Source organism: Manduca sexta, chromosome 27, assembly GCF_014839805.1.
Source record: "Manduca sexta isolate Smith_Timp_Sample1 chromosome 27, JHU_Msex_v1.0, whole genome shotgun sequence".
NCBI classification, from domain to species: Eukaryota; Metazoa; Arthropoda; class Insecta; order Lepidoptera; family Sphingidae; genus Manduca; species Manduca sexta.
The window spans coordinates 3,673,173-3,692,337 of NC_051141.1; the positions used below are offsets into that span (position 1 = coordinate 3,673,173).

A 19,165-nucleotide genomic window follows, 5' to 3' on the forward strand; every position below is an offset into this window, starting at 1 on the left:
GTCAGATAATATTGACGTTTGTGACTCATGTCACAGATATGCGATAAATACGGTCGGATATTTTGTTGCAATTTGCAGTCGAGGTGTGTGCATGTCGATAAAAAAAAAAAACATTATTATAATTAATAGAGGATGATTCATACAGTTGTGTTTAAATTAATTCATTATTATTTTATATTTTGTTTATTTAAAGTCTTCTTACTTGTATTTATAGTGCTTTGTAACCATTTGGTACGTAAAGAGAAAAAATAGTGCCAAATATTGTACTAGATGGCGTAGGTAGGAGCTCAATATACTTTTAAACATCGATATGAAAAAAAGCGCGGGAAACCTTTGAATTTGGCGGGTGTCTTTTTTCCTTTTAAATTGAAAATAATTATTTTTATTCAGAAATTTAGTCAGTTAAGTTGTAAATTGTATATATTTTTTCATTATTTATTTAATTGTAGTGTAGTGTATATAGAAAACAACTATTGGTAAGTGTGTATTTTATTAATATTTAGTTGGGTGTTGGGATGGACGAGCCCCAGATCCTGGGGTGATGTTCCCCAACCATCACATTTTATAACAATTGAAACTGCTTCAAGCTTAGACACTGACTGTTCAGTTTCCAACACAAATAAAAAGAAAAGCGCATACGGTTAAGTAAGGTGTGCAAAATATGCAATAAAAAAAAACGCAAAAATGCAATGGCTGTAGACTCGGGTAGAACTGGATGTCGTTGCGAAGACAGTGACGAAAAAATCACTGAAAATCAATCACCTCTCAAAGCACCGCATACACAAGCTCTTCCATCTCAGGCTTCTCAGGTACCTCCTAATATTACTGATAGTATTAGAAAAGAATATACTGCATTGGATGCTTCACCGTTTATTATTCATGTTGCTAGGTCTAGTACAGGAGAGATAACACAAGATCTTAATTTGCATCCAATATGCTTTGGCAGATTTTTGTATAAAAACCAGGTGTCAAACATAGTACAAGGCAGTTTGAAGCGTATTGGTCGCAACAAAATTTCAATGGCATTCACAAGTCACTTAGCAGCAAATTCTTTCTTAAAACATCATGCCTTATTGGAAAAAGGCTATGAAGCTTTTATTCCATCTTTTAACGTTACCAGGATGGGACTCGTAAGAGGTGTACCGGTGGACATGTCTGTGGAAGAAATAAAAGAAAATATTAGGGTTCCTTTAGGTTGTGGCGACATAATAAAAGTAAGACGCTTAAATTTTAAAACAATAGTGGATGGCTCTGCTACTTGGAAACCATCCCAGACTATAGTGCTTACTTTTGATGGTCAGGTCCTTCCCACAAGAGTATTTATGTGTTTTAATTCCCTCAAAGTAGAACTATACATTTATCCTTCAATTCAATGCTACAATTGTTGCCGGTATGGACATACTAAAGATACATGCAGATCTAAACCAAGGTGCTATAAATGTGGACAAGGGCATACTGGTACATCTTGTGATTGCGACCAAGATAATAGTTATTGTTGTCTTTTGTGGCGGCCCCCATATTGCAATTAGCAAGGTTTGCCCAGAAGCCAGTAGGCAGACAAATATAAAAAAGTATATGGCCCAAAATTGCGTTTCATACTCAGAAGCATCAAAGATACATCCTCCGGTGACAAAATCATATGCTGACACATTAAAGTTTACACCCCCATCTTCTTTTGTAGCCAACAGCCAAGATGTCAAAACTCCATCCACTCAACCATTGCACAGTAACTCTTATAAAAAAAACTGTTTTTCTGAAGCCCCGTTCTCCGCCTAAATCGATACAAGGTTATGATCGTGCAGCCCACCAAGCTCTTGTAGGTGATTTCAACTCTCCCACTTATGCTGATGGGTGTGCACTTCCTAAAACTGGTACCCTGCCAGAACCACAATCAGTAGCCGATATTATAATAGCTTTAGTTTCATCACTGTCACAAACAATTTTACCGTCCAACGTTGCCCCTTTATTGAAAATAATAACTGACATATTTAACAATGGCTCACTTAGGCAGAGTTCTACAATGGAACTGCAGAAGCGTAGTGAAGAACAAATCTGATTTAATTTATCTTATTAATAAATTTAATCCTAGTGTTATAGCTCTATGTGAGACGTGGTTAAAACCGGAATTTTGTTTTAAAATTCCTGGTTATTCCTGTCTCAGGGAAGATAGAGCCGATGGGTATGGCGGTGTTGCCATACTCATCAAAAAAGCCCCTTAAATTTTTCCCAGTTTGACTTACCATCTCACCATAATGATTTTTCCATAATAGCATCCATTGTTAATAATATTTGTTTTGTATCTATTTATATCCCGCGTCCCTGTTCTTATATATTTAGAGAAATAAACAACATTATTTCTATTTTACCGAAACCATTTTTAATTGTAGGAGATTTTAATTCTCATCATGAGTCGTGGGGCTGTTCAACAACAAAAACTTGTGGAAGAGATCTTATTGATATCATTGATTCTCATAATCTTTGTATTTTAAATTCAGGCTCTCCTACCCGCCGTACCAACCCTGATGAAGGTCTCAGTGCCGTGGATTTAACCATTAGTTCACCAAGCCTAGCTTCTTCTCTTACTTGGGAAATTCTTCCTTATTCTCATGGGAGTGATCACCTACCAATTCTGATTAACTTTCCACATACCAAGAAACCTTCTGTTTCGCGGTCGCCACGTTTAAAATATGTATTAAAAGATGTAAATTGGAATGAGTACAAAAAACGACTAGATAAACAAATTTCAAATCTCCCGGATATCCAAAATAACAACGAAACAGTATGTTCTATGGCTCTTGCTCAATTAATGACTGATGTTGCGGATGAGATTTTTCCCATTAAAAACACCACTAGCACCAGGATCCCGTCTCCACCTTGGTGGGACCGAGAGTGTACAAAAGCTGCAAAGAAAAGGAAAGAAGCCGAAAGGGCTTACTGCCAAAATATGACTTCAGAAAATTTTGATTACTACATGTTGATTTCTAAACAGACGAAAAATTTATTTCAAAAGAAAAATCTGAAGGCTGGAAATCATTTTGTCATTCTATTTCCCCAGATACTCGTCCATCTATGGTTTGGCGAAATATTCGAAGATTTCGATCAGCCTTTAGTGATAATTCCGTCTGTTCACTCTCGCCTTCCCTAACAGAAGATATTTTAGATCATTTGGCTCCTCCTACTGTTCCACAACAACTTTGTCCATCCGCAGTCCTGAAAATAGACGATGACTTAAACTCCCCATTTTCACTATCAGAGCTCAAAGGTGTTTTAACTAGCGTCAAAGATTCTTCCCCAGGTGAAGATGGCATTCCCTACTCTTTTTAGTAATCTTAGTGAAACAGCATTACTTTATTTTTTAAACATTGTTAATTCTATTATGATAACTGGTAACATACCTGCCTCATGGCGATCACAAATTGTATTGCCTATTCTGAAACCTGGTAAAATTGCGTGCCAGGCCTCATCTTATCGTCCAATAGTTTTATCCTCCGTACTGTTAAAACTCGCTGAACATATAGTTAAAAACCGTTTGGAATGGTATATCGAGAGTAATCGCCTTCTGTCAGATAGCCAATATGGATTCCGAAAAGGCAAAAGCACGATAGATAGTATTAGTATTTTTGTGTCCGATATCCGCCTAGCTTTTCTGAGAGCAAATCAGTGGTTGCCACATTTTTAGATATCAATTCAGCATACGACAATGTCATTCCCTCCATTCTAAAAAAAAATGCATGATCTTAACATCCCTGGTATGCTGTCTAATTTTATTACAAATTTAATAAGAGAACGATATATTAATATTTGTCCAGATGATGCTACCAAATTATCTAGAACCGTATGTAGGGGTCTACCCCAGGGGTCAGTGCTAAGTCCCTTACTTTACAATATTTACACATATGACCTGGAATCAGCTTTAAATAGTTCCGTTAAAATCCTTCAATATGCAGATGATCTCCTTCTTTATACATCAGAAAAATAACTTCTAATACTTGTTCCTCTATGTCTTCAGCTATGAGCAATTTAGAATCCTGGATGACTCTAAATGGATTAGATCTTTCACCTTCTAAAAGCTGTTTAGTTTTGTTTACCAGAAAACGTTTATTTCCTATAATAGAAGTAAAATATAAAAATGTTATGATTCCGGTAAAGACCGAAGTGAAATTTCTTGGTGTTTTATTAGACTCAAAACTTACGGGTTCTCAACATAGTGATTATTTAGTTGCTAAATGCGAACGGAACTTGAATATTTTACGTTGTCTTTCAGGTGTTTGGTGGGGTGCGCACCCATTTTCATTACGACTCGTATATAATGCTTTAATTAGAAGTCTTTTAGACTACGGTACATTTATCTTGGAACCGGCTAATTCAGCAGCGTTTAAAAACTTGACTTAATTCAGAACAAGGCTCTTAGAATAATTGCTGGTGCGATGAAATCCAGTCCAATTAACGCTCTGGAAGTTGAGTGTGTAGAACCTCCTCTTAAATTGCGAAGACAGTACTTGTCAGACAGATTTTTGTTTAAAGCCTTGCAATTTTCTAATCACGCTCTTTTTCCAATACTTCAATCTCTTTCTCAATATATTGCAACATCTTCATCGTGGAAAGAAAAATCACTTCCTTGTTTGGTTATAAGTTTTCGTAAATTTATAAGTTTTCAAGCGCCCACTTATAGATCAGTTTCACTCCCAATTTTTATGGTTGGGTTTAAATCACTTCTGCTTTCGCCGGTAATATGTTATTCCTTGGGCGTTGATAGAGAACCATCCTAATGCTAATACTCAGTTTAATGAATTAGTAAGCATTAAATGGCCTGATTTTCACCACATATACACTGACGCATCAAAACACTCTTTGTCAGATTATACTGGCGTGGGCGTTTACCATACTCAATATAACATTATACAAAAAATAAAGCTTCCTCCAGAAACTTCAGTCTTTACAGGGGGAATGTTATGGAATATATAAAGCGTTAGAATTTATTCTTATTGCTAGACTTAGTAAAACTGTTATTTTTTCAGATTCATATAGTGCCCTTCAGGCCGTTGAAAAATTTCCTTTCAAATCAAAATCTCACTCAATTGTGATACTGAATATCAGAAAAAAGCTCGTAGAATGCCTTTCCAAAAACGTAACTGTAGTTTTATGTTGGGTCCCTGGTCACGTTAATATAAAAGGAAATGTAAAAGCCGACCGTTTGGCTAATGAGGCGATCACAAGTGGTGATATATATCCCTATATAAATTATTGCAACGATCTGGCTGCACTTCCAAACACTTTTCTCAGGGACTCCTGGGAAAAGTGCTGGGAAGAAAGCAGTCAGATAAAGGGAAAAAATATATTCGAAAGTCCAATTGGGTATACCGGAGAAACCATGGTTTTGTAAATTGAAACTTGGTAAGCGATGTACTAGTATAATCATGAGAATGCGCTTGGGTCATGTGTGTTCGCCAGCTCACCTGGCTAGACTTGGTATTATTGCTAGTAGAACTTGTGAATGCGGTGAAGAGGAGGGTGACCTCAATCATATCTTCTTCGCTTGTCCGCTTTATGATAATGCTCATTTTATAAGTCAACTCATTTCCTTTGGTGTTCCTTTTCCTTGTTGTATTTCTTCCCTCCTCTTATTTAATGTAAATATTTATAAAGCTATTTCCTCATTTATTGTACATAATAACATAAAAATATAGTTTGTATATTCTTATTAATATATTGTATTGGCGAATATTATTATTATTAATATATTATATCTTGACTAACTTTCCTGACTTAATCCTAATTCCGAAACCAATTTCCTTCCTGTAATATGTTTCCCTAGCTTTATTGACATTGGCGTAGCACAGCAACACAGTGCTTGTAGCCATAAAAAAAAAAAAAAAAAAAAAACATCGATATATTATAATATGTTATACGTATACAGTACGTCATTAACTTCAAATCACAAAAATATTATTACGTATGGACATTGCGTAAAAATAAAATATGAATACCTACCTAATTGGTAATTGAGCACATGACAATTGTGCGATAATGATGTGGACTGGTATGCTTAGCCCCTAAAATTTAAATTTCTACCTATATTTAAATAAGAAGGACCAGTAGGTTAGAGGTTCTTACCTACCTAAGAAATGGGTAGGCAGGACCTATATTATTATTTACCTACCCACAGAAATTTGAGATAAAAAAGAGAAGATGAATCAATAATCATTATGAAAAGGGCGTTCATTGGATTATTTAGTATCTATTACTACCCTCCTAACTCTAAGTTGTTTGGGATAAAGGGGGATAAGAATAAATGTAGTTAGGTAATGTCTTAGCCATCGATCTAAGCATAATAACTTAGCTTAGACAACAGCGGATTTCCCCTACTGCATTTATTCCTATAAAAAATAATGACTTAGGTATTTATACTTATATAATATTATTTATATAAGTAATATTACTTATAAAGAAATGTAAATAATATTATGTATGAAATTTGGAGGACAAAAGAAAACCTGTGTTTGAAAATCTATCTTGCATAATATATTTTTGAATGATTGTGAAAATTCAACCCCAACAAAATATTATAGCGTAAGTACTTCTAAAGAAAACAACAATCATTTTGTTTTATCGTGGGGATTTCATACAATTAAAATATATTTTCATATTTATATTGAGGTTAGTTTGAATAAATGAAGGTTATGTGTAGATGACGACATTATATACTTACCTAATTATTTATGACGATGATCATCATCATCATCATCATCATCTCAGCCACAGGAAGTCCACTGCTGAACATAGGCCTCCCCCAAGGATCTCCACGTCGACCTGTTGGAAGCGGCCTGCATCCAGCGACTTCCTGCGACCTTAGCCAGGTCGTCCGTCCACCTTGTAGGCGGGCGTCCGACCTTTCGTTTGCATGTACGTGGCCTCCACTCTAGAACCTTTCGACCCCAACGGTCATCGGTTCTTCGAGCTATGTGTCCAGCCCACTGCCACTTCAACTTGCTAATCCTATGGGCTATGTCGGTAACCTTTGTTTTCCTACGGATCTCCTCATTTCTGATTCGATCTCGTAGGGAAATACCGAGCATAGCCCTCTCCATAGCTCGTTGAGTGACCTTGAGCCTCTTAATGAGGCCCACAGTGAGAAGCCACGTCTCGGTGCCGTATGTTATCACTGGTAACACACAACTATCGAAGACTTTCGATTTAAGGCACTGAGGTATTTTGGACGAGAAGACGTTGCGAAGTATCCCGAACGCCGATTGACGATGATCAACTATCATCAAATTTAAAAATTAACACATATATATCATGAGATATATCATGAGAAGTTCATACAGTAATGCTCTTTTATTTAAGTAATTCTATTATTATTACGAAGAAAAAAAAGAATGTTTCCGCAAATATAAACCTTTTGTTATAAATATTGATTATAATCGATGTTTTAACAATAACGATTCGTATACAGATTAATGTCTATATAACAACATACAAACTGGCAAATACAGAATCAAATATTGCCTTATTTATTGAAAATAAGACCCAAAACGATTTTTTTAGTTTTGACGTGGAACATTGAAGCCATGTGAGTATCCAGGAATGCCAAGTTGTAGTTAACTTAGAGCAATTTTCCAATAGTTACTCTGCTGTAGGTATACATTCATAGCGCTGTTCTGAATAAGGAGTGCTTAACTCTAGTTACACTGAGGGTGTTAGATAAAATTGTTTATCGCAGTCTTTGTAACGTACTTTTTCGAACGGCTTTTTGTGGCTTTAAATATGGCTGTTCCGGACGAAATTAGAGACACACTGTAAATATATACAATGAAACGCAACATTATACAGTCGGATTAGGCATTCCTAATATTCTTGTAGGTACCTATTATGTTCTATCATTTCATAAATGGCGACCTTATGACCATAATATTCATAATTTACAAATGATTGCCTGAAATGAGAAACGAACTCAACCTCACGGACTCACGCGTCTTGTAGATAATATCATTAGTTACTTAAATAAAAATTTGGTACTTAATGATACTTTGAAATCCAAAACGGCGAATCATCTAGCCCTGAGTTTTTTTTATGACAATGCATTACAAACACGAATAGTGCAGAAATGACGTGACAGTGCAGGGCGTCGCGTGACGAGCCAGCGGCGACAGGTGCACCCGAATGCGCTCTTGGCTGTTGACCACAACTCCCAAATTGCATTTAGCCCTATCTGTCGTAAACATGACCTTGTAAACGCGTCACTGTACGCCAAATGTATGCGACAAATGTTAATGATTTATCCCTTATTGCATTCCACTTGTTTTGGGATTTAATTACAAGTACGTAAGTATAGTTTTGAAATGTACATGGGATTTTATTCAGAATGTTTAGTCATTTTGGCTTACAATTTATAGAAGAAAAACGTGGACAAAATAATAACAATTATTTACGGTTTTGTGGCATCGATTAGTAAGGGAATAATAAAATAGGTATATTTACCATAAAATTAAACACATAAATTCTTTAATAAAAATTGTTAGTCAAAACTTTGTATAAAGACAGAAATTTTCTAAGTAGGTACTATAAACACTAAAGTTATATCATGACAAAATGCAAATACTTATGGCATTGAGACAGAACAATAAAACATAAAAAGTTGTCCCACCATTTGATACAAATTAGCAGACAAAGTTAGCCGAAAAGACCTCCGAGAATAACACTTGAAGTTATATTAAAACACAAACAGTTTGAGATCTGAGGGTAGCGGAGGGCTAGGCTCGGAGGTGATCGTCTTATCGCGGGTTGTTACTCGGCGGAAACCCGCGACCACTCGCCCGTGCGTCACGCGTCCAGGGAGCGGATGCTGGTTAAAAAAATTATAAAATATTAGGGCGGTATTCATTACAATGTTAGAATACCATAAAAAAAGATTGTTAAAGGTTTTTATGTTTGGTTAAGCCATTTCTTTTATACTTCTGTGCGCTGTTTTCTACGTTCCATATTATAGTACATTGGGAAATTGGTTTATTTAAAAAAAAAAACGACCTATAAGAATGCATGTAGAAAAAACCTCAGAACAAGAAAAACGATCAGAATGTGTCGCAAAAAAATCATAAACAACTAACTTTTATAGCAGAAGAGGCAGCTCTATGCCACTCTATATCCCGGCTACTCACTTTTTAACAGCGTTAATAACGGTGGAATTAAAGCGCAAGAGGCCGCTGAGGACGATTTAATTAAACCTTAACGAAGACCCCCCCGCGCCCTTGTGCCCACTTTTACCTGTCGGCAGATCCGCGTTTTATTTATTCTTATTTATATTACTTAATAAGTTTTACGGTTTAAGCCATGTCTGAATTAAATATAAGACATCTTTTATCGAGATTATAATATATTTTAATATTAACACTGGTTAGAGGGTGGGCACATAAGTAACATTCCTCACGAACCGATATAGTGTAAAAAGTAGGAACATCTATTTCTAATTTTTAATTAGGTAAGTACAGTTAAGTTTTCTATATTTAATGTATTAAGCATATTTTGTTCGGTTGCGGGTGAGTTTGTAAATTGTGTCCGTAAATGGAGCTCAGTTTATCAACCTGACAAACGGTTCCATAGTTTACTTATGATGGTCTTTATAGGAAACTTTTCAGACAAAACAAATGTACAGAAAATTCAAATCTGCTACACCATCCGTGAAGCCGATAGATTTTTTTTAATTCTAGGCAAAGGGTGAGCTCAATAACCGCCCCAATACTAAATGTTTTATGATGTTCTGTTTAAAAGCTGTTTTGTATCTATATAAAAGAAAAGACAATTCTATCACGTATAAAAACTAAAAAGACTTTTTACAAATAAGGCGCCGGTTAGCACGATGTATCTTGACACGTTGAACGTCAGATAACCACGTGATCTTACGATTTACGAGCGGCCTCGACCCTAATGTGCACACAGCCTTGCAAACAAGATGTTTGTTGCCGGGATTTTAGACGGCCAACGAACCATTATGCAGCATTGTGGTCATGCTAAGCCTCCGAAGAAATGGAAGTAGTTTTATAAGAGTAAATATAATTATTCTGTATTTGTCCTCTATATTCCATGAGAACTATGAATTATGTAAAATAAAATGATTTAGAAGTATAATTGTATCTAGTAAATTACACGTACATGTCCATGAATTAAGGTCGTCTATTCTCTCTATTTCAGTTATCAAAACAAAGACAGCTTCACGGCAAAAAGTTGAATTCAACGTTTTCATTAAGGTGAGACTGTTCATTTGCAAAATGATAAATATGGCATAAATTATTTCATTTAATATTCAATTCTGTTCTTTCGACGCTGCTTTGGATATTACGGGAAACGGGTAGATACTTTCCAAACACCCTTTTTATTTTTTTTCAACTCCCGCAACGATACTGTTTGCTTGTAGACTCTTAATTTTGTGTTTAAATATAGGGGAGAGAAACACATTCAAAAGGGCACTCGACGAATCCTAGAGTAAGTGTAATGGGCGCGCACCTGTGCAGCTCATATATGCACTTGCTAGTTCCTTTTATTAATGGTATGTCAATACAAAATGATTAAAAAATGGCTTAGCATCGATTTATTTAAAATTTTCTCATTAGTTTAAATGCATGAATGGTAATTCTGAACGTCGTTGAGTGCACATAGGAAAACTTTACCAAAATAATCGTAGTGTTATTAAAGCGGGGTCCATAATTCTAAGACGTCGTTGGCGGATAGTTTGGTAAATTTATGACGTGTTATATTATAATTTAGTGTCGTGAACACACCGTAAAGTGAGGCTTAAAAGATCAGTTCGGTGGCCGTCCGCGACATCAACCAGCGGGGCACCGCGCGCACTTAATATTTCTCACAAGAGTGCAAAATAATACTACCTACATTGTTTGCGTAGGAGTCCTCATAAATGTTTCTGAATTCTGAAACGTTAGAAAAACTTCATACTTTTTATGAATCATTTTCACATCACGGGGATACTTAAGTGTACAATTTTTAAAGTAGCATTACCTAAATTAAAAACTTTATTCAAGTATTATAAAAAAATAAATGTAAAAAACAAATTGATGCACTGAAAATAGCAACAGACATAGCACATTGGTATAGAAGCTGTCACCAGCACTTCAGTGTAGCGCGGCTGCTCTCAACCCCGACTCTTTCCGCCGCTGCGAATTTATGAAATTTTAAAAGTTCCCGGCTCCGGGGAAAAAATGTGATTAAATATGTTTTGTTCAAGAGCAAGACATTAAAGCGATGTTAAGGGTGTGATAATGAGGGCGTAGATAAGCGTTTATTAGCCCGCTGGCTCGGGCGGCGATCTCAATAATAGCAGCGCCCGTAATGCTATCAGGGGAGAATTAAATCATTTTAACGTAGTTTGCGACGAGACTCCTTTACGAAAAACTCCGCGATACGACGCTTATTTGGCTTTTAAATTGCCAGCTTTACGCTTCGCCGCGATGATTTGCGGCCGTCGCCTTTGTCTTTTGAAAGTAATAATGTTTTTTCTGTTGATGAGTTGCGAAATTGGAAAGGTTCAACTTTGAGACTGTTAGCTTTCTTTAAGTTGCGCCATTATTTTTATTATCTTTTTTATAATCTGTGTTTTTTATAATGTAACCTCTTCTTCCATGCATTTTCCATTTATTTAAATAAACTGATACTAAATCTATTGTAGGTCACATGTGCGTGATAAGCTGAGTTTATTCTTTAAGACCGAAGAATGATTGGTGTGGGGTGCGGGGTGTGCTCTGTGTGTGCGGGGCGCGACGGCGCGCGGGAGGCGGCGGGGTGTTAAGGCGCGGGCTTAGCGCTGCGGCCGCAGGTGCGGGCGCCGGGCCGGCTTAGCGCCTCCTCGCCACTATTGGAGCATTGGGAACGTTACACGTTGATTTACGTCCTGCCGAATGTTAAACACTCGATGACAGCGTTAATAATCTTTATATATCACTCGCGTTTAATTTTATTCTATTATTAGTACTTAGTAGTAAATATACTTAACATTGTAGCGCACAGTTACTATGAAGAAACTTCTTGATTAGCGAAAAAGTTGTAAAGCCACGTTGTAGATAATTATATACGCAGGATGAATAAATCGACGTTACTTGGTGCCTATATTAAATAAACACACGCCGTTTTCAAAAAGTATAAGGGTAATTGTTATAAACACACCCACGTTATTTTGTGCTGTCACCTAGGTTTAACTTGCCGTCTTGTTAGGTACAAAATCCAATACTAAGCAATTAAAGTGTGACGAATGATAATATTTAACAATTAATATTTGTGTAGATCGAACCTGCGGTATCTTGGGTCAAAGTCGTCTCACTGCTCCCTACGCAGAATCCTACGGAGTCTCCGTGTCAAAATTCTATTTGTGATCGTGCATTTACCTTTTCCCGTCCCAGACACAGGCTGGTAGAGTTTGTATTAATATTTGAAATTCTTATGAAAACTCACTTATGTCCTCACAATATTTTCATTGTGAACGCAAAAAACATTTAATTCATAAATTTGTAATTTATATTTTAATCTAATTATTTACAATGCCCATAGGCATTGAGGCAATGAGATTTAATAGTAAAATAATTAGAAATAATTAGATTTTATTTATTAGTTAAGATATGGAAGACTTACAGCTTTACAAACAAGTCTTCAACTTTTTTGTTTTTTAAAATAATTCGACATGAAAAACCAATGCAATTTAAATGAAAAGTCTTAATATAAAAGGATTACCGGAGCATTTAGTCACGCAACACCACCTTCGGGATTAGCGACAGCCATAAACCATGTCGGGTGTAATTAGTGCTCTAAAATTTCAATTTGATTGGTGTAATTGCATCTCTTTACACGGGCCGCGGCGGCACAGTTGTTATTAAGCGGTTTCAATTTAATATCATTTGCATAGACGTGACCGGTGTGGCGTTAACTTTACTGTGCGCAAACCAGTATTTTGTGGATTTCTGGTTATGTTTACGGTTATTGTTTTAGTTACTTAATACGTCTGATGAGTGAGTTTTTTTTAATAATAGTTAAATATAATAAATATTTATTTTAAATGCATGTAAGATAATTTTTAATAATTGTTAAACATAACAAATATTTATTTTAAATGCATGTAAGATAATTTATGTTATCATTTGGAGTTTGACTAGATTGAAACTGTCTTAATTTTTTTTTGTATTTGTTGCGTCGTATAAACTAAATAAATATAACATTTACGACAAAATAAAATTAATTATCTTATATCACGCGGCATTAGTGTTGGAAAAATAATTATGTGTCAAATTAATTGCGAGTATAAACGCGGGGTCATGTGGACGGGCGGTGGCGAGAGGTGGCGGTGCGGGGCGGTGCGGGACGGTGGCGGGGCGGCGGGCCCGCTCCCCTGTCACAGATACAAATCGCGCGGATTTACGCGCACTCCAGCCCCGTTGGAATTTATCTGACGCTTCTATTTACGTATCCTTTTATTTGTTTTGCTCCTATTAGTCCCGATAGAGAATTTTTATGTTTGCACGTCCCCGGCGCCTGCCCTCGTAAAGCGAGCTGTCAGCGCTTTACAGCGTCGATAACACAATTTTCACGCGAGCGATCTCCGTTTATCGAATTATATGGCAATATCTTAGCTGGTGAGTGCAGTAAATATTTTTATTTGTATATAGCTTAGCATAACTAATTACACTGCTGTATTTAGGTGCGCTGTACTGTAAGGCAGGTCATACAGACGCATCAATTTGTTGAAATAATGTATGTTGTTACCAACATTTTGAAGAGTATAAAATAACCTACCTTTCAAGCTATCGTCATGAGATATTATAAAACGTAACCTTTGACATTCAGTTAAATATCAGCAATCATAGGTAAATGCAAAATGTTTTAATTCATGTTATACCGCAGCGGTGATCGGTACAGCGGGATTTATGGACGCTGCAGGCAGCAGGGAGAGAATCGGCGGCAATCCGCCGAGCAAACATTTAAATTAATGTAATAAAGAGGCGTGAAATACACGGCTTTCGCGATTCAACGGATTAGCCAGGCGGATCATAGCGTAGCTTGGCTACAGCGCTACGTTCGTAGATGTGTAGCGTGTACTACGTGGCTGTGATGCATTTTAACTGAAAACGGAAAAATTATCTATAATCTGCAGTCTGTACAGTCTGTACTAATATCTCTGCAGTTTGTACTAATATTATGCGGAAATAGTTTGTGTTTGTTTTTTTTTGTAAGAAAATCTCTAGTACTATTGAACCGATTTTTGAAAATTATTTGAATATAAGAAGCGGCGATAGCCTAGTTGGTTGTGTTTGGTTCGAAATCCAAGGGCACACCTGACTTTTCTAAATATTATGTGTGTACATTCTTTGTGAATGATCGCTTGCTTTAATGGTGAAGGAAAACATCGTGAGGAAACCTGCATACCTGAGAAGTTCTCTATATGAATTTCGAGGGTGTGTGAAGTTTACCAATTCGTACTAGGCCAACGTGGTGGACTTAGGCTTAATCCCCCTCAGTAGTAGAGGAGGCCCTTGCCCAACTGTGGGACAGTACATAATACAGGGCTTTTATTTTATTATTTAATAAATGGAATAAACAATAAACATTTCTTCTGAGATACAGATACAAGGTTACCCGCTATTTATCCCGAAAAAATATTTATGCCATAAAACATAGACGCAAGTAGAGCCGCCGGCATAAGGTAGTCTTTATATAATGGAGAAGATAAAAATTTGGCAACGACGTACAGGCCACACCGCTGGCCGTACAGGGTTCAAAATTTAGTACGTGTGTGTGTAAAGACGATAAGATGACGAGAGAGTTTTGCTAACCCAACCCATAAGAGGGTCAAACGGTCCATCGAAGTTTTGAAGAACCTATTTGTGTCCTTAAATCTGGCCATGATAAGGTAACCAAAATTATACATTCATTCCTATCGATAACTGATGGGCAGTTAGAAATACAAATCTCTATCTTATTCAAAGTTCTGAAAATTTAAAATTCTTGTAGTCATATTCAAAACTTTTATTCGAAATTAGTTAAGACTTTCATGTATATAGAAAATGTTAATAGCCATACGTTATTATAATACGCTTAGAATGGCTAATAAAGGCATATCGTGCTTACATAATTCGTGGGAAATTCTGTCATATACTTTATTTATGGACATGGGTTAATCCCTAGAACCATGGCAAGCAGGTCAATCTGTCATCCAATACTAGACTTAATGAAAAACTGTGATAATGTTTTACATTAATCTTTCAAATTATTTCTGTAACTTACGCGAACGTAGTTGCGGGGAACTGCTAGTATGTTAAATTTAATTCTGTGATGTTAATTAAGTACTTACGATATTTTACTCTTTATGAATATAAAATCAAACTTCATAAACCAATTTAAAGCTTCAAGCTAACAATAACAATAATGAAATTACCTTATAATAGATGACAACTAATAAGCAAGTGTAGCACTAATTAGACCCGTAAATCTTTATTGTTTTTTTATAATAAAACGTTTACCAAGGATATCTTACATTCAAAGCGATCGCGTGATCATCCTGCAGTTAAATTAACGCTTAATTAGCAGTTCGGCCCGCATGAGCCGATGGTCAATGAGTAATCAGAATCAGCAAATTGCGTCGGTGAAGGCATAAATCGCGCCCGCTGTCGGCCCGGCTTACCGACGGTTAATCCCGCGCTGATAATGGGGTTAACACGTCTACGCCACTTAAAACTGCGTTCCCTACGGTTTAACGTCTCCCGACACGCATTTGTGTGTCAATTGTTATTTATCACTGGCTATATTACACGCTGTGGAGCACGCAGTCTTCTTGGAATAAAATTGACTGGGTTTTCTCAAAATAAAAAGTAGCGTTGATAATTGATAGGGAAATTAATTTGAGAAAGTAGTTTTAACTTACATTCAATCATAATATTAGATGGAATTATGTTTTCCAAATGGGGTGCACACAAACAACGCTAAGAAACATATAGTTTTTATTTATAGTAATAAAGTAAAGAAATGTAAAGTAATATATTTAAAAAAATAAAATTACAGCAAAACATTAATATAAATAAATACAAAACATTTTACGTGACGTCTGAGTTTTTAACGAATCAACGGGGAAACATCTGTGCACTGAAACAAAGTGCGTGACAAGAACTCCTCAAACAGTTTGGTTATTACACAAGTTCGCGACGAGACAGATACAGCCACAACACAACACGCTGTGGGATTAGCGCTGCAACCCGAATAATGCACACAGCGCAACAAAATACACGCGTTAAAATAAAAACCAATATCGCTTGAATGGCCGAACGCAATAATAACAATCATTCCATTAATTACATTCAGAATATTAGGCTATAAATTCCACATCAAAAGGAAAAACATACATCATATCGGTCTCATATGTTCCAAGGGTCGAATAAAACATTCCAATCACGTTGGCTCGCTTGTTTTACAAACCGATACGACGTGGATTCCGGTGACTTTCGCCGGTATTGTAAGCGATTATGTAGCTTATTTGTATGAACGTAAAGTTCAAATAGTGGATAATGTTTATCGTCCACTAGACATGACAATGCAATCAGCGGTGACCGGGCGGGATTTGGTTCATACATGAGCGGATTTGCAGGATGAATAAGTTTCGACCCCACAAAATAACAAAGAGGCCTTATTGCATGTAACGCGTTTTATACGGCCGTTTGCAAAATTCTTTCCTTTCAACCGTCGCAGTAATAAGCCTGGCCTTTCGTCACGATGGGGTTATGGATATCAAAATAAAAGTTCACGTTTTACGTCCATAGAATATGTTTGGTTGCCTAGAATAGACACTTCTGAAAAAATGCCCAAATTAAATATTCATATTGTTTTGGTCGGGATGGTAAGGCTGTCGAACAAATTGCATGGATTTCTCGAGCTTTAAACATGGAAGCGGTATTAAATTGTTAAGGATCATAAATCTTTAACTATATTTTAACACCTCGTACTCCACGTAGATAGTTTTTACTTAATTATTATTATTTGTAAGATAATATGGAATCTGACAAGTTGCGATGACATTAAAAACACTGTCAATGGTGATACAATTCTAAATATGGCAAAGAAATGAAACGTATTTTTTTCTTTCTTTCAAATCATTACCTACGTAAGGTTCGTATAAGACATTTTCTCTAGTTATTTCGTTGGTGAACATTTTATTCTCAATTTTTTAATATAACTTCTCATGTAAGCTATTGAACGCTGTTATGAAGGTAAACCAACATCGTTCCGTCAATTGCCAACGCGTTTCATCCGTCTCGTTTAGTTCGTACGGTTCTTAACGTAGTTAATAACCTTGCTGAACATGTGATTGCTCGCGTAACAAGTTTACACATTCTGCACAATAGCGAACAATGCTTCAAGCCTTCCACGCCGGCCAAAACCAGTCAACGGCCGGACATAGGGATGAAAATGATGGTAAACCGCGACTTTGCTCCAGAATGGGCTTTTTGATTGCTTGCTTGTGGAGGGCGGAGGCTGTGGAGGGGAGAGCGACCGTGGAGCACCGCGGCCGGCGGCTGCGCTGCCGCCCGCAGATTAATGTCCACGATCTAATATTCTGACAGGTGCGGTGAGAGCGCGCCGCGCCGCGCGACTAATGTGCGTAATAAAAACTAATACGCGCATTTAAACACGCCTATTTGAATTAATTTGATATTGTTTTCATTTCGGCCGATTTCAGTCGGTAAACATTTGTGGGATGCATCCAAAGGCGTTGCTAATATGTTTGATTACTGACAGACGGATGCGGTTTTTGAATTTGTAAAATAATAATGCAGATTCACTGATATATCATTTAATTATTACGTTTATATTTTTGTCATTCCTATTTTATTTTTAAGTTACTAGCTGACCCGGCGAACTTCGTACTGCCTAACAGTCAATGAGTGTCGTGTTACCTTTTAACTGAACTAATTTAGGCTTTGATGAACGTAATACAATGATACAAAATAATAGAAATATAAAAGTATTTTATTATGATGAATGAAGAACGATGATGAATACATACAGAATGAGAATAAAAATTTAATAAATAATAATAATTAAGTACCTCAAACACATGTCAGAAAAAAATATTGAAAACTATGTTGTGCAAATTGGGATACACTCGGATTAATTCATAACAGTGCCTGAACTTGCGAGACATAGACAATAGCTTATCAAGAAAAATCATAGACAACCTATAAAAAGACATTTACACTTTTGTTAACCTGTATAATAAATCTTAGGTATTATTCCGAGCTATTTTAGATTTTCTCGATTTGTCTATACACTTCTATTCGAGATGGTCCCTCTCTCCTCCACCCTGTTCCTTTCCCTCTCTTACCATTTACAGCTAATATGCGTATGGTGTACTACCGTATGATGGACGGTGTGGCTCGATAATAGATATAGACAAAACGAATGTGAATCTAAAGTAACTCGGATAGCTCAGAAGGAAGAGCAGTTGACTTGTAATCAAAAGGTCCCGGGTTCGAGTCCCGGTCCGAGCTATTTTGGATTTTTCTCGATTTGTCTATACATTTTTATTCGAGATGGCCCCTCTGTCCTCTACCCTATTCCTGTCCCTCTCTTACCATTTACAGCTAATATGCGTATGGTTTTTTTTTTCTAAAAAATTGAATAATTAATAAATAATTTACACAAATTAATGTCTAAAACAAACAAATATAACAGTACCTAAACTTTCGAGACATTTTACACACATGAATAGTTGTTACAGTATTTGACAGGATTGGACAACAAATGTTTGACATGTAATAAACAACAATGAGCATTTATTGAAATGATTAAGTATTATTACACATATCGAGTTTTCATTGTTTTTAAGATGTATTCTGCTATTAGGGGCGGAGACAAATCCAATGAATCAATAACCATGAAAATTGGTTCAGCAGATCTCGAGTTATAAGTGTTGTAACAAACCCGTCTTTGTTTTATATATATAGATTTCTTTGTTTAGTTGTGAAATGTAATTCTTGATTGCGCAACACTTGGAGTAAATGTCGTTTTATATAAAATAGAGGAGGGTCAAGTCCTAATCATTAGAACGCGATAATAGCTCGCCTCGTCACTTCTTACCTTTGTAATGGTAGTTCGATGATATGGTAGTTCCTTTAGCATAGCA

The 19,165-nt window shown here is 36.3% G+C and overlaps 1 long non-coding RNA gene and 1 other non-coding gene across 2 annotated transcripts; one reads left to right on the forward strand and one right to left on the reverse strand.

Annotated features, from left to right (window-relative positions):
* Window positions 1-850: 850 nt before the first annotated feature.
* On the reverse strand, window positions 851-2,190 carry LOC119190873. The gene is made up of 2 exons (XR_005113254.1): window positions 1,289-2,190; window positions 851-1,155 (listed from the first exon to the last, which is right to left on the reverse strand). It is a non-coding gene; the product is annotated as an uncharacterized LOC119190873 (long non-coding RNA).
* A 16,267-nt stretch (window positions 2,191-18,457) lies between these two features.
* Window positions 18,458-18,530, forward strand: Trnat-ugu. Its single transcript has one exon. It is a non-coding gene; the product is annotated as a tRNA-Thr (tRNA).
* The last annotated feature ends 635 nt before the right edge of the window (window positions 18,531-19,165 follow it).